Source organism: Melanerpes formicivorus, unplaced genomic scaffold (genome assembly GCF_026170545.1).
Source record: "Melanerpes formicivorus ecotype bairdi unplaced genomic scaffold, bMelFor1.0.p_v2 SCAF_26, whole genome shotgun sequence".
NCBI lineage: Eukaryota > Metazoa > Chordata > Aves > Piciformes > Picidae > Melanerpes > Melanerpes formicivorus.
This window is the reverse complement of record NW_027142378.1, coordinates 6,361,746-6,374,659: the sequence shown is the minus strand read 5'-3', so window position 1 is coordinate 6,374,659 and position 12,914 is coordinate 6,361,746. Positions and strand designations below refer to the sequence as shown.

At 44.5% G+C, this 12,914-nt stretch overlaps 1 protein-coding gene across 6 annotated transcripts in view; it reads left to right on the top strand.

Annotated features, from left to right (window-relative positions):
• The window catches only part of ESRRG (estrogen related receptor gamma), a 412,693-nt gene that overhangs the window by 17,275 nt on the left and 382,504 nt on the right, over positions 1 to 12,914 (top strand). For 4 of the 6 annotated variants that reach the window (XM_068153479.1, XM_068153477.1, XM_068153476.1 and 1 more), the window contains exon 1: positions 3,246 to 3,955. The exons of the other annotated variants lie outside the window; for them this stretch is intronic. The gene's annotated coding sequence lies outside the window, so the exon portion shown is untranslated. Of the gene's footprint in view, positions 1 to 3,245; positions 3,956 to 12,914 lie in introns of those variants that run through there. 6 annotated transcript variants of the gene reach the window in all.

Here is a 12,914-nt window from a genome sequence, read left to right as displayed (position 1 = left end):
GGTCGTGAGTGTTTAAGAAGAGGGAGAAGAGCTTTGGTGTTTGTTTTCCTCTTGTTTATGAAATTCACTCAAAATGTTTACAGTTGAGAAACTGCTACTTTGTACAGTAAAGAAAATGTTGTCCACTCCAAGGCAGTTGAGAAGCACACTGGTTACATTGTTTCCTTTCAGTGGAGTGTGCAAGGCATTGCTATCCTGCAATTGACCGTAAATACATAGCTGTTGTGGTGGTTTGGTTTAATGAATTAAATATGCTTCACAAGGGGAAAAAAGTAGGACAAACATTAGGCTAAATTAACCTCATGTTATACAGAAAATCTAAATTTTTGTTGCTTTCACCTCTGGGACTTTGGATTTGTCTGCACATCAAATTACTCCAAAACACTTACTTAGGTACACTGCAGTAATTATCTCCAGCTAAAACCATGTGTAGACAAATCCTATGCCAGCATCAGAATTCACTTTCTTGAATTATCTTAATCCACTTTGAAAGTGGCTTAAGTGAAACCAGGAAACAACTTGGTCATTCCAGAATGAATAAGGTATCTGAGCACAGTTCTGCTTTACATTCACATCTGACCTTATTCCAGCATAATTTTCCTGAGCTGAGAGGCTCTTAGGATATATCTACATAGCAAATTAATGTGTGATTATAGACGTACCAACCTTTCCTTTACTCTCACTGGCATGAATAACAGCAGTAATGAAAGATGGTAGCAGACACTTCAGTACAGCCTAATAACTGAAGCATATATGCAGCTGGTTGTGAACAGCCTTTGCTGAAATCCATTTCCTCACACCCTCACTTCAGATACACCTCATGTCCCTTAGACTAATACTGGGCTTGGGAATGCCTCTCCACATCTCTGGTGTACATTCAACACCAAAAATTGCATATGCAGCCGAGCTAAACAGAAAACGGGAGACTTCAACTACTTTGGAGGTTAATCACATTGAAGAAGCAGTATGGCTCCCACATTTTTAATATACACACCTCTGACAACCAAATAAAAGTGTCAGCTGTGTGGCTGTGGAAGCCAAATTAAATATACTGGAGACATGCGCAGCTTTGGTTGATTTCACAAGGGCTGAATGTCGCTCCATAGGTGAGATCTTGCTTATTTGCCTAATACTTGTTTTGTTGCCTATCTACTAATTTATTTTAATGAAATTAATGCATTTTAATGTTCCTTTAAGTGCATTCCAAAAATAGCAATTTGATTAACTTATTCACTTTTAAAAGTGTAACAATCACAAGTAAAAATCTCCCTGTTAGCTGAGGTATGGAATAATTAGAAGTAGCATCTCAGGTAGTTATGTCATACACTTCATCCTGTCAAAAAAATTCCCCACATCAATCAGAAGAGCCTCACTTAAAAATGAATGGCAAAATACTGACAACAATCAAGCTGTACACAGTGCTTTTCAAGTCTACCAAAAAGCTGCTTCAGTAATGTACTCTGTCCTCTGCTGAGACAGTATAGTCAAGACAGGTAAGACTTTAGCCTAAAAGCAGTTCAAAACAATTCCGAAACAGAAACATGAAACAAACTTGTCTTTCTAGCTATGCCAGAAAGCATCTCGAGTAGCTTGGGTTGGAAAAAAAACACCAAACAACCAAAACAACAGAACCACCAAAACCAAAAACACGAACCAAAGAACCCAAACAAAAACCCAAAGCAAACAAACCCCAACAAAGACTCCTTACAGCGATACTTAGGCAGTACTACGTTCTGAGAAGGACCCTTTGTCCCCAACTCTTTTTCCAGTTGCAACAGAGTATCACACCGTTTAAAATAAGATGCTGATGAGAGCACAGAGTCCTCCAGGAACACAAAAGGTGCACTAACTTCTCCCTTATAAAAACTGGAATAGCAAAACCTGATTAGTAGCAATATTAAGCAAAGGCAATGTTCCCTTTTATTGTATCTAATTGAGGAAAATGAAAGTGTTAATGCTAATGTTTAGACTGAACAGAGTCGGGGCAGAAATTGACTTGGTTTCAGCCCTGCTACATGTATCCACTGCACTAGTTCCACGTGTATGGGCAACATTGTAACTTTTTATTAAAAGAGGGGCAAAGCAGCAACATAGAAGAGGTAAACTTGACTTTGGGTGCTGCTGGGATGCTCTGTGGTCACCGTGGTGGTGTTGTGGAATATTAACCCTGTGCAGGTAACAGCTGATCTTTAGTTACAAAGGTACTTCAGTATGAGCTACCATGGACGTTTTGTTAAACGAGGCCTATTCCTGGAAATACTTTTGCACGTGCGTTGAGTCCAACATGTACAAAATCCTGAATGTCTGTGTGAATGGTCAGGGGTCCATTCACGCAGACGTTCAGGATTTTACCTCGATTTACAAAAATCAAGGAAAGAAAATGCATGTGGTTTGCCAGACCTTACCACTACTCCTAACGTTGCTCATAGTGTGCACACTGGTCACGCTGACTTCGGGGCTGGCTGCAGGTCTGTCTGTTTTACCGTAAAACGTCCAGCTTTCAGAAGTAGCTGTTCCGCAGCCCTAGCAGCAGAGCTAGAGAACGATGGTTCAAACACCCGCGGTTAAATCCTGCCAGGGTCTGCGGGACTCTTGCGCTCTCCTTGGCAGGGACGCCATTGTGTTTAGCGAATCGCCACACTGCCGCTGTGCCTCCCTCCTGCCTCACGGCCCCCCAAGTTCACCCTGGTGCCACAGCAGTCTGTGCATGGGGGGTGTCCCCCGTCCCCGCCTTCCCCTGCAGAGGCTGGCAGGAGATGGGGGGTGGGCGCGGCGCTGGGCCTGCACGGCAGCGGGGGTGCGGCGGCTGCAACCGCCAGCAGCGTTGCTCCTCGCCTGCTTTCCTCTTGCATTTTGGCTGCTGCTTTCTCCGCACCCCCTTCCTTCCCCCTCCCTCCGTTTTTGTGGTGTTTCTTTCTTTTTCTTTTTTTTTTTTTTAATTGATTTTAATTATCTGTGGTGTCCCCCACCCCCCGTGCTGGCCCGCGGAGGCCCAGCAAATGGCCTGCTGGCGTTTGGTGGCGTGTTGCGTGCCTCTGTGTGTGTCCCCGCGTCCCCTGGGCGAGCTGTCCCGTCCGCCGCCGGTAGGCCTGGGCCACCCGCATCCGGGCTGCCGAGGGCGGTGGCACCCCCATTTTCGGTAGCTGGTGGGGGCTTTCTTTCGCTGGGTTTGGTGGGCTTTTGTTTTGTTTTGTTTTTCCAGGTGGGACTTGGCGGTGACCGGCGAGGCTCGCCTGGCACTGAATGTCACCCTGAAGGTAAAATGAAAGACACAATGATGAACGCATGCCTGCTCCCCTCGGCCGCGCCGCCGCTCCCCCGCGCCCGTCGGCAAAGCGGCCGCCACCATCGCGGGGCGGCAGCCCCCGCCGCGCCCCGGATTTCCTGTCCCGGCTTTTTATTATTTCGCTAACAAAAAAAAAAAAAAAAAAAAAAAAAAAAAAAAAGGGGGGGGGGAAAAATCCGCATGCAAAAGAAACGTGCACGTACCCGGTAACGAGCCCAGGAAAAACCCGGCCGCTTCCCCCTTCTCCTGCCAAGTTATCATTGAGAAAACAGACAGGCGGCGTGACGTCCCGGGTCAGGCCGAGTGCGGACCGGCGCTACCAAGGCGGCAGGGAGGCCCGGGGACGCAGCCGTGCCCGGGGCCGCGGGTGTCGGGGACGCCACCGCCCACCCGCCGCCGCTCACCGCCCGCCGGGCCGCGACCGCTGTCGCCGCCACCCCCCCGCGCCTCCCGCCCCGCTGCCCCGGCGCCGTGCGGCCTGCCGCCCGCTGGCGGCTCCCCCCTCGCCGGCGGAGGTCGCGGGAGCCCAGTTAAAGGAGGCGTGTGTAAAGATTTTGCAATGTCCCTGCATGGTGTTGTAGACTTTCCTAGCAAAGAAACCGGCTTCGGCTTCTTTAAAATCCCCGACGACTCACCTGATTAACCTGCCTGCGATTCTGAGCTGACCAGGTAAAGCGAGCCCCCTCCTCCCCACCCCGCACCTCTGCGAGCTGACATTGCATCGGGGGCATGTTTTTGCTTGGAGACGAGCCGCTGCCAGAAGCGTTCCCCCCCCACCCCCCCCCCCCCCATTCCACCTTCAGACCTTGCCAATTGCACTTGCTCAGAGTCATTCCCCCAAAGAAAACCAGCTTCGTGAAAAGCCGCACAACAGCACCGGCCACCCGGGGTTCTGTGGTTCTCGCCTCTCGGACAATTATCTGAAATTATTGGCCCTGGGGGGAGGGGGGGAGAATGATTTTTTAAATTTTTTTTTCTTTTTTTTTTTTTTTTTTTCCTGCGGGCAGATCCTACCACAGTAGGGTTTTGTCCTCCTCCCCCTTGTCCAGGGTCAGGAGTGCCGGGGAAGTGACAAGGCTTTAGCCAGCAAGAGTTTGGGGCCGGGGTCCCGGGGTGACTTTGGCGGTTGGGAGCGGGAAAAGGGGACTGGACTCTAAGCCGGTGTCGGGGCGCGTGGGAATGTCGTGACGGCTACCCGTGTAGCGCTGCTCCCCCTCCCTCTGTTTCCCCTCTCCTTTCCCCACCCGCCCCCACCCCGCGCTGCCCTTTCGGTAGCCCCCAAGTGTCCTGGTTGCGGCACGGCCCGGGCAGCGGCGGGGAGAAGCCGTCGGGTGGTGGGGGGCCCGTCCTCGTCCCCGTCCCTCCCCCGCTCTCTCTCCTTCTGAAACACTTAGGCGAGCGGTTCGCGGGAGCCAAGCAGGCCCGGTGGGAGGCGGGCAGAGGGGCATCGCTCCTGCGGGCTGTTTCCTTATGGTTGTGCCCGGCGGGCTGGAGCGGCGACGGGACGGGCTGTACTCTGCCCCTGGCCCAGTGGACAGACCCATGGCCGGGCAGGCGGACGCTGGGGACACACACACAAAGGCAGCGGGGCTGCTCGCACCCAAAATTAGGAAGGGTGAAGGAAAGTGCTAAAAGTCAGCGTGCTGCTTGCTCATTTTGACACCTCACCCTCCCAGCTCCGGGCAAGGCGGGGGTTTGGAGAAGTGGTTGCACATGGGAGTCTGAATGGGACCTGGCTGCTAGGATTTTTATTTGGCGTCCCCCCTCCTTATTTTAATTTTTTTTTTTTTTCTTTTCCCTGGGAATTAATGCTATGAAGGAGAGAGAGGTCTGGAGGTACGTTTTGAAGGGCTGCAGGGGAAGCACTCGCGAGTACTTGTTCTGGTTAATATGTTTCTCGTGATATCAAAGAGGAGAGGACTACATTTAGAAGATGACTAAATAATGGGTGAGGCAAGTAAAAATGAGTAGAATATAAAAGAGAGGAGAATGAAGGTGAATGGTAGGTAGAGACTGAGCAGCTTAGGTTCTTCTCCAGTAATTTCTTCTCCCCCCCCCCCCCCCCCCCCATTTATTTTTCCTACTCTTAAGGAGAATCTAACAGCAAACAAACCAACAGAAAAACAGACAACACTCATACTTCAACCTATCTTTCTTTGTGGCCAGGAAGGGAATCTGAATGCCCTTTGGGTAAAACCACTGAAGTTTCAGGCATTTATTAGCCACCCTGTCTCAAATATAAAGTGTAAAACTTGCCCAATACATTTTGGTGTTAACTTCCCTGCTTTATTTCAGACAACAAAATGTTCTGGTGTAGCATACCTACCCTCGCTTTCAGAATGGGAATAGTTTACGGTATAACCTACATTAGATTATACATAGGTGCATGGGTTGCATTTCCACTGAAACTAGCCAAAGACTTAGAATGACGAAGCAGCTCATTTGGTTATGATCTTCCTTGTCTTGAGACCATCAGGGTGGCCATGGGTCTGTGTGCTGGGTGGAGGTTGCCTGTGGTGCGAGGGATTGCATGCCTGTACAGGAATCTGGCAAGTCTCCTCTTATGAGGACCTTACAGTTTAAAATGTGCTGGGGATAGGAAAAGGTAAACATGACATTTCAGTGTCCTCATTATCAAAATAAGGAAAACAAATCAATTGCATTAACTGTGTGTGCAGCATCACAGTTATTCCACAGTATTTTGTCAAAAATTAAAAGGTTACCACTAGAGTACTATATCCCTATCTCAAGCCTGGCACCACTTATTACTGCAGTGGTATTTCAATATTAAGTGATCTTAGAGATATTTCATCTTTCATTTTGAATCCTGAATTTGAATCAGCATTAGGATGTCAGAACTGTGAGATAAGGTATAACAAACTAAGTAGACAGCTGAAGGGCTCCTGGTGAAGGTGTTGCTGAGAAGGATATCTTGGGCTGTTCGCAGTAACCTTGTTTACAGGGACATTTCAATTGCAACATGCATTTTAGTGAGAGGCTGCCTGGACTAATGCCTACGTGTCTGAAACCCATCACGAGTGTCTTTAGCACTCTAAACCTTCTCTCTGTCTTCCTTGGATACTCACAAAAACTTTTCTGGATGGTTAGGATAATTTTCTGATAGGAAAATTAAGATGTTTTCCTAAGAGGAACACTGCTCTTTGAACCCCTGCACATTAACAACAAAGCATTCACGAGATTTGATATTTTATTTTATTTTGGTTTATATGTTATTTATTGGGTTCTCTGATGTGTCAAGATCAGGTAGTTACGCCGGTCTTTTTAACTTCACATGTATGTTTTTGACTTACTGTATTTCAGTCCTGGCAGTTTATGACGTATCTTGCTGCACATGAAGTCAGTTCAAGTCAGAATGTGAGAAGATGCATATTGTAACAAGGAACAGTTTTGTAATGATCTGCTGATTATTTTTTTTTCCTAAAGCTGTTCCAGGAAAATCACGTGCATTTAGTGAGTGGGTGCTAAATGCCAGCAGCCACACTGATGAAGGAAAATGCTGTTGAAATACTTTGGAATAATGAATAGGATACGTAATGGTCAACCACAAGATAAAATTTTTACACAGTGTTTTTATGACTCTAAATTGACTGCATTGTAAACCAAGCTTACTACTCTATTAAGTCATCAGAGTTTTCAATTATTTAAGATTTCTAGTCAAGCTATCTAATACACTCTTCATTGTCCATATCAGAAAATTATACAGAAGGTTCTAATTCCTTTTAGTTGGTTTATGAGGGCTTTGTTGTGGATGGAGGTTTAATTTTGACATATCAGGACAAACATTACAAAGCATGCACACAGAAAAATGATATGGAAATAGCCCTAGTCCTATGAAATGGGGATAGTTACAGTGCTGAAATGTACCTAATACTATTTGAGATCCACTCACTAAGAAACCTTGACAGTATCTGCCTTGCAGGTACTGTGCATTTGGAAATACTACATCTCCATTTAAATGCAGATCTTCAGTTTTCTCCAGGGGGCAGTTGGCGAATCTTTCGATTGAACCACTGGTACTAGAAAAACTAACTGAAGATTTACCCATGAACAAGAGACCCTTTCAAGTCTGCCTTTTTGAAATAATGATTATAAAATTTCCCAATATTGCAATTTTATATTGATTTTGAATGCCTTTTCAAAAGTCACAGGAAAGGAATTGTGTCTTTTACTCAAGGTAGGCCGACGTTTGCATGCATGTTTAACAATCTTCAGATAAATAACTGTTACGAGTAAGTTCTTTGTTTTTAGATGGGTATTGTGTTTGCATGTGAGTTTTGTCAAATGGACAAAGCAGTCTTGCTTTGATTTTTGACCTAGATTCCTCCTGATTATTCCTATACAGCTAGTACCTGCTTATTTCCCACTGTGAAAATAGGAGAACAACTGTTGATGCTATCTGGCTGGGACTGCTTGGGCAATAGGCATGCACGTCCTGTAATCTCCCCTCCTCCTCCAAGGCTTCATTAGTAATGGATAAAATAGCACTGCGGTTCAAAAGGGGTGCAAGCCAACATTTCCTTTCCTGTGAATTTTTGGTCTTTGATGGTTAGATTCAAAACAAGACACAACTGGCTAGAATGAGTGAATTTATTTCTGTTTCCATATTCGGCACACAAATTTTGCACACTTGGAGGGATGAACGGGGTATGCTTTATTTGGAACAAGTCTCAGATGGAGATTACTTCACATTCACTTGAAACTCAGTGCCAGTAGGTGTCAGTCCTCCTTAGAGGGGCTTGCCCCATCCAGTCCAGTTTTCTATATTGTTTGGCAACTGCCTAGTTTTTGGGTACAACTCAAGGTATTGAAAGCCCAGAATGAGGGCCACAGGAGCTCCCAGTTTGGAGTGCAGGCAGCACAAACTTCCTGGTGCGGGGTTAAAAAAAGAAATCTTGACCTTTTCTATGCTGGATGCTGGTGTGCTGCAGGCATTACCAGCTACTTCAGTCTCCCCACCGTGGGCAAGGATGCTGCCCAAGGATGTTGCCTATGTCCCTGTGACAGAGACATGAGATTGTGGAGGCATTGTCCATATTATGCTCACCTGTTAATGGCATATAATCATTCAAGCTCAGTACTCTGGAGAAAACATGTGCTTCCTCTGCATGGAATTCAGGCAGATCTGCAAAGTCCACACTTACATTGCACCGCCGTTAATGGCAGGGCTCCCATTCAGCTTAATTGATATTCCTGTAAACATCTGCAGGTTTCTGTTCTAGTGGAAGCTACATCTGGGTGGACTTCTTAAATGAATGTTTTGCATATTGAGGTTGAAAGGAAAGTTGAGTCTGATACATTAGCTTATCAACTGTGTCATTCTCTTGACATCAGTTGGATTACCGCAAGCATATTCGACAAGGAGATTAGGTGCAAGATCTTCACACACACATGCTTTTGTTAGTATGTTGATCAGTGGAGATGTTACTTCTCTGAAAATCTCATTCTAAGTCAAGTCTAGGCAAGCACAGACCTGTGCATGCATGTACAAGTTGAGCAGAGCCTATCCTTTATAATACAATTTTTTTCCCCCCTTTAATAACTGAGCAAGATCTCTTATTATAACTGAACCATTAGGGGAAAGAAAATGGAACTTTTCTCAAACAGCTTTTCTGTTGGGGAATCTAGTGGCAGTTGCTTTGAAGCATGTGTAATTGATTATCATACATTTATTTTAAAAAAGAGACATAACAAGGAATCTAACATGATGTTTCGGAATATATCTTCTCCCCACAATGTTCTTGAGGGAAATGTAAGGTTGCAGGCATCATTTCATGCCCTGTATGTTTTTGAACATAAATCAAAGAAATTGTTGGAGAGTTATAGATGTTCATAGCAACTGTAGCTATAATAAACACATGCAGTATATATTTTCCAAGCTATTTTGTATGGGTGAAAAGCTGAAGCTGGCATTTTGTACGAACAATTCAACTTAATCACTGAAAATTTATTTCCTAGTTAGGGTGGATTACCAGTGTAGCATGAAGTGGTACACCTTCATTTAAGTTCATCTGGTTAAAAGTGGGAGAGAATTTAAATTGGACCTAGACACCTTGAATGAATTACTCCAAACGCCAAATTTATTGTGGTGCCTCCATGGTGATATTTACATCTATGTTATAACTTACCAATATAGGTTTCAAAGTCCTCTGGATACTTGAGAGAACAAATAAAAGACAAGAACAATATGAAAACCCAACAGCTTTATTTGCACACATAACACAAAACATAAGCATAGTAAATACAACAGGAAGGAGAATCCTGAATGATCAGGTAGTACAGAGCTGCTAATGGGAACAACGGCTGGTTTAGGCATACAGATTTCGTGATGATTGTGTTAGTTTTGGTTTAAAGCCTTAAGAGATTAAAAAGGAGAAGTTACTTTTATGGAGGAATTTCAATGAGGAGAGCATAGCCACTCAGTGTGTGAAGGTGAGAAGAGTGTTACATATGTTAATACGGAGTCAAATGTATTAAGATGTTTAAAAGAAAAGCCAGTAGTCACAGTGAATGTGTACATGGGTGGACTGGGGATAGGACACATTCAGGATCTGTGTAGAACAGAGTGTCAGACTTAATATTTAAGCAAAATCTTAGGTGTCTGAACAAAACAGGTAGTATGTGTTTCTTGGAGTCTGACCTTTGAGGAGCTTTCAGGTGTATCTCTCATCACTCTCTGTACTCCTGTTGGGTTCAGAGATTGATAATTAAAACTGATACTGCTTATGGAATATTTTGAGACTAGCTAAAAGGTTTGACTTTTAAAAGTGTCCCTGTGCTGCTGCTGGATTTCTGTTTTATTGTGGTTACTTTCCTCCATTATTACAAGAGCCAGGAATTTATTTTTAAAAGAGAAAGCTGGTATTTTATTACTCAACTCCTGGAAACAGGGTTTAAAAATATGCAACAAATACCCTGAGACTGAAGCTAAAGCTGAGACATTGCTTTCTTTTACTTGTTTGTAGTATTAGCACTGAATGACTTCCTCTTGATGATGTCTTTGAATTTTAAGACCTGCATGAATTAAACAAGAAGCTTTCTAAATAGTTACAACTGGTGGATGTCAGGAAGGCAGAGCATGGCCCATCTCGGCCACCTACTACTAGTTTAGACTTCAGGAGAGCAGGTAATGGGATAGTTTTCTAGGAGCCATCCTTTCCACTAGTCACAGGTGGAGGAGGGATGGAGACATATAGCTTCTGATACAAAGTAAGATCAAGATTGGCTTGACCTTCTTAATTTCTCACCCAGTTCTTCATCCTCTCCAAGTGTTTTTTTGCAGTTTCTTCTTCGCAGCCAGGCTACTTTATCCTGTCTTCTAAAGGCTGGAAAATGGACTTTGAATTGTTAGTATGCTCCCTGCCAGATACAATTGTGTGAAACCAAAATTCAATTAGGAAAACAGAAAGGAGGTAAAAGGGAATATGTGTCACATGTTAAGGTGGACTGGGAAGACTGGGAGGTGAAAGATTTGGCAATTCAAGTCTATCCCATGATCAAGATCTGCGTATACTTTCACAAAAGAAGGGAGGTGAAGGAGATATGTCCCTGGATTCATACTGTCCCTGTGATGGAGGGACATGATTATAGGGGAGAGGTAAGGAGAAGAGGAGTCTACCTCCAGCTTTGACAAGTGCCAGTTTGACTTTGTGAGGTAGGGCTGTTGAATACACTCAGATTACTGCTCATGTGCTATGTTCTGAAGTAAGCCTTTCTACACAGATGCTAGGGTATTTAGAGGCTCCTGAGGAGGAAGCTTCATTCACTGAAATTCCTGCTTCCACAGGGATTTGTTTTTTAATTGTCTTAAATTAGTGTCTTGAGTTCTACCAGACAAAAAGAGCTTTCTTTACTTTGCACTGAATTCTGAACAGAAAAAAAACCCATCGCCTGCCATATTTCAGTCAAAGGAGACCAGGTGGGCAAGGGTTCAGAGGGAGGGATGTGGAGTCTGAGCAGCAGGCTGGGCACTGGAGCACAGAGAGCAGGCGGTCCAAGGTCACAGCCCTTTCTGTGGCACAGCTGGGAGCTGGATGCACAACCTCAGGTTTTAGTCCTTTACCCTTCTCCGACACGCAATCCCAGTCTTGCATCTTGGGCAACAGAGGCACAGAAACTGCTTTTGCAACACACATGAAATGTGATGGTGTCAGTTCAGGCCCAGAAAGGTGAGGTGAAGTGTTGGAGGTGAAGCAGCCAGTCAGTGACTCCAGTGTCATAGCCAGGATTTCAATTCCCTCCCTTGTACTGTCTCTCTAGGGATAAGAGCAATATTAATCCTGCTGGTGCCACCACATGCTTTCATTTCTCTAATGTGATGTTGTCCAGGGGTGGACAGGATCCTTCTCCCAGAGGAGAAAGGCAGATTTGGTCAAATATGGGTGGAAGTGCATGTTGAATCAGTGTGGTTACCCTGTTATAAACAGTGCCTACCTTTTACAAAAAATATTTTTAATGTTTTACTAATCAGATTTTGCTGCTTCTCACTGCTTTTAATTGAAAGGAGATGAGGACTTGAACTATGAATATCTTTGAACCACACACCCTTATGTTTGTGCTTATGAGGGGGAGTGTGTGTGCGTGTGCAACGTGCGTACGCGCACTCAGATGTTGTGTATGCACCGGACCTCAATTATTTTGCTGTTTGAATCACAGAGCATACTGTCTTGATGTACTGTCAGTTTTGGTTTCTGCCCTTTGAAATAAAGTTCAAAATATTAAAGAAATAACACGCAATATACTAGTAGCTAGAATAGTCATAGTGCCTGAGGGGAGAAGAGGGTGGTGAATAATCTATCCTGCAAATGCCTGGGAAAAAACCTTTAACTCCTCCTGACCAAACTCTGCAGTGGTGCACTTTTATAAGGGACTCCTCCAGATTCTGTTTCTGAAATTTGCTGGTTATCCTTGTAGAGAGAGGTAGGCCCTGTTTGGAAAGCAGGGTGCAAGTTCTGCGGTCATGCTCTGACCATGTGCCAGAGAAATGTATGGCCCATATATTTACAGTTACTTGTTGGAGAATCACCCTGGGCTAAATGGTGAAACAACTAAATCCAAATTAATTATTGATAATTCTTAAACATCAAATGTGAGATTGTGTTCAGAGTATTGCTTCCCTGTTTAAGACTTGAAATAGCACTAGCAGAAGGATTATTTTTAAATGTTGCTTTTCTGGTCTTATTAGTTTACTTGGACAGCAGTAAGAACTGCAGAAGCTGATGCAGGTTCTGCCCATCCCTGGCTGGTTCTGGAGGGCTGAGGGAGGATCTAAGGGAACACTAACAGATACTTGGAGTCACACCAGGACTTTTGTCAGAATACCAAACTTTGACAAATTTGGGATGTTGTGCTCCACGGTTTTAGTCCAACAATGCCCATGATAAAAGGCTCTAGATAAGATATTAAATGAAAGAACTAGCCCTCTCCCTGCCCTCACTTCAAAAATCTTGGTTTGTATCAGAAAAAAATAACCCCAAACAACCAAAAACCACACTGAGAAGCGTGTGAATGATGCAAGACAGGCTTGGGATGAATTTAGGATACATGGGATGTCTATTGCACTTAATTTAGCAATTCTAAGGCAGAAAATGCTGTTGAGCACACCTAGCAG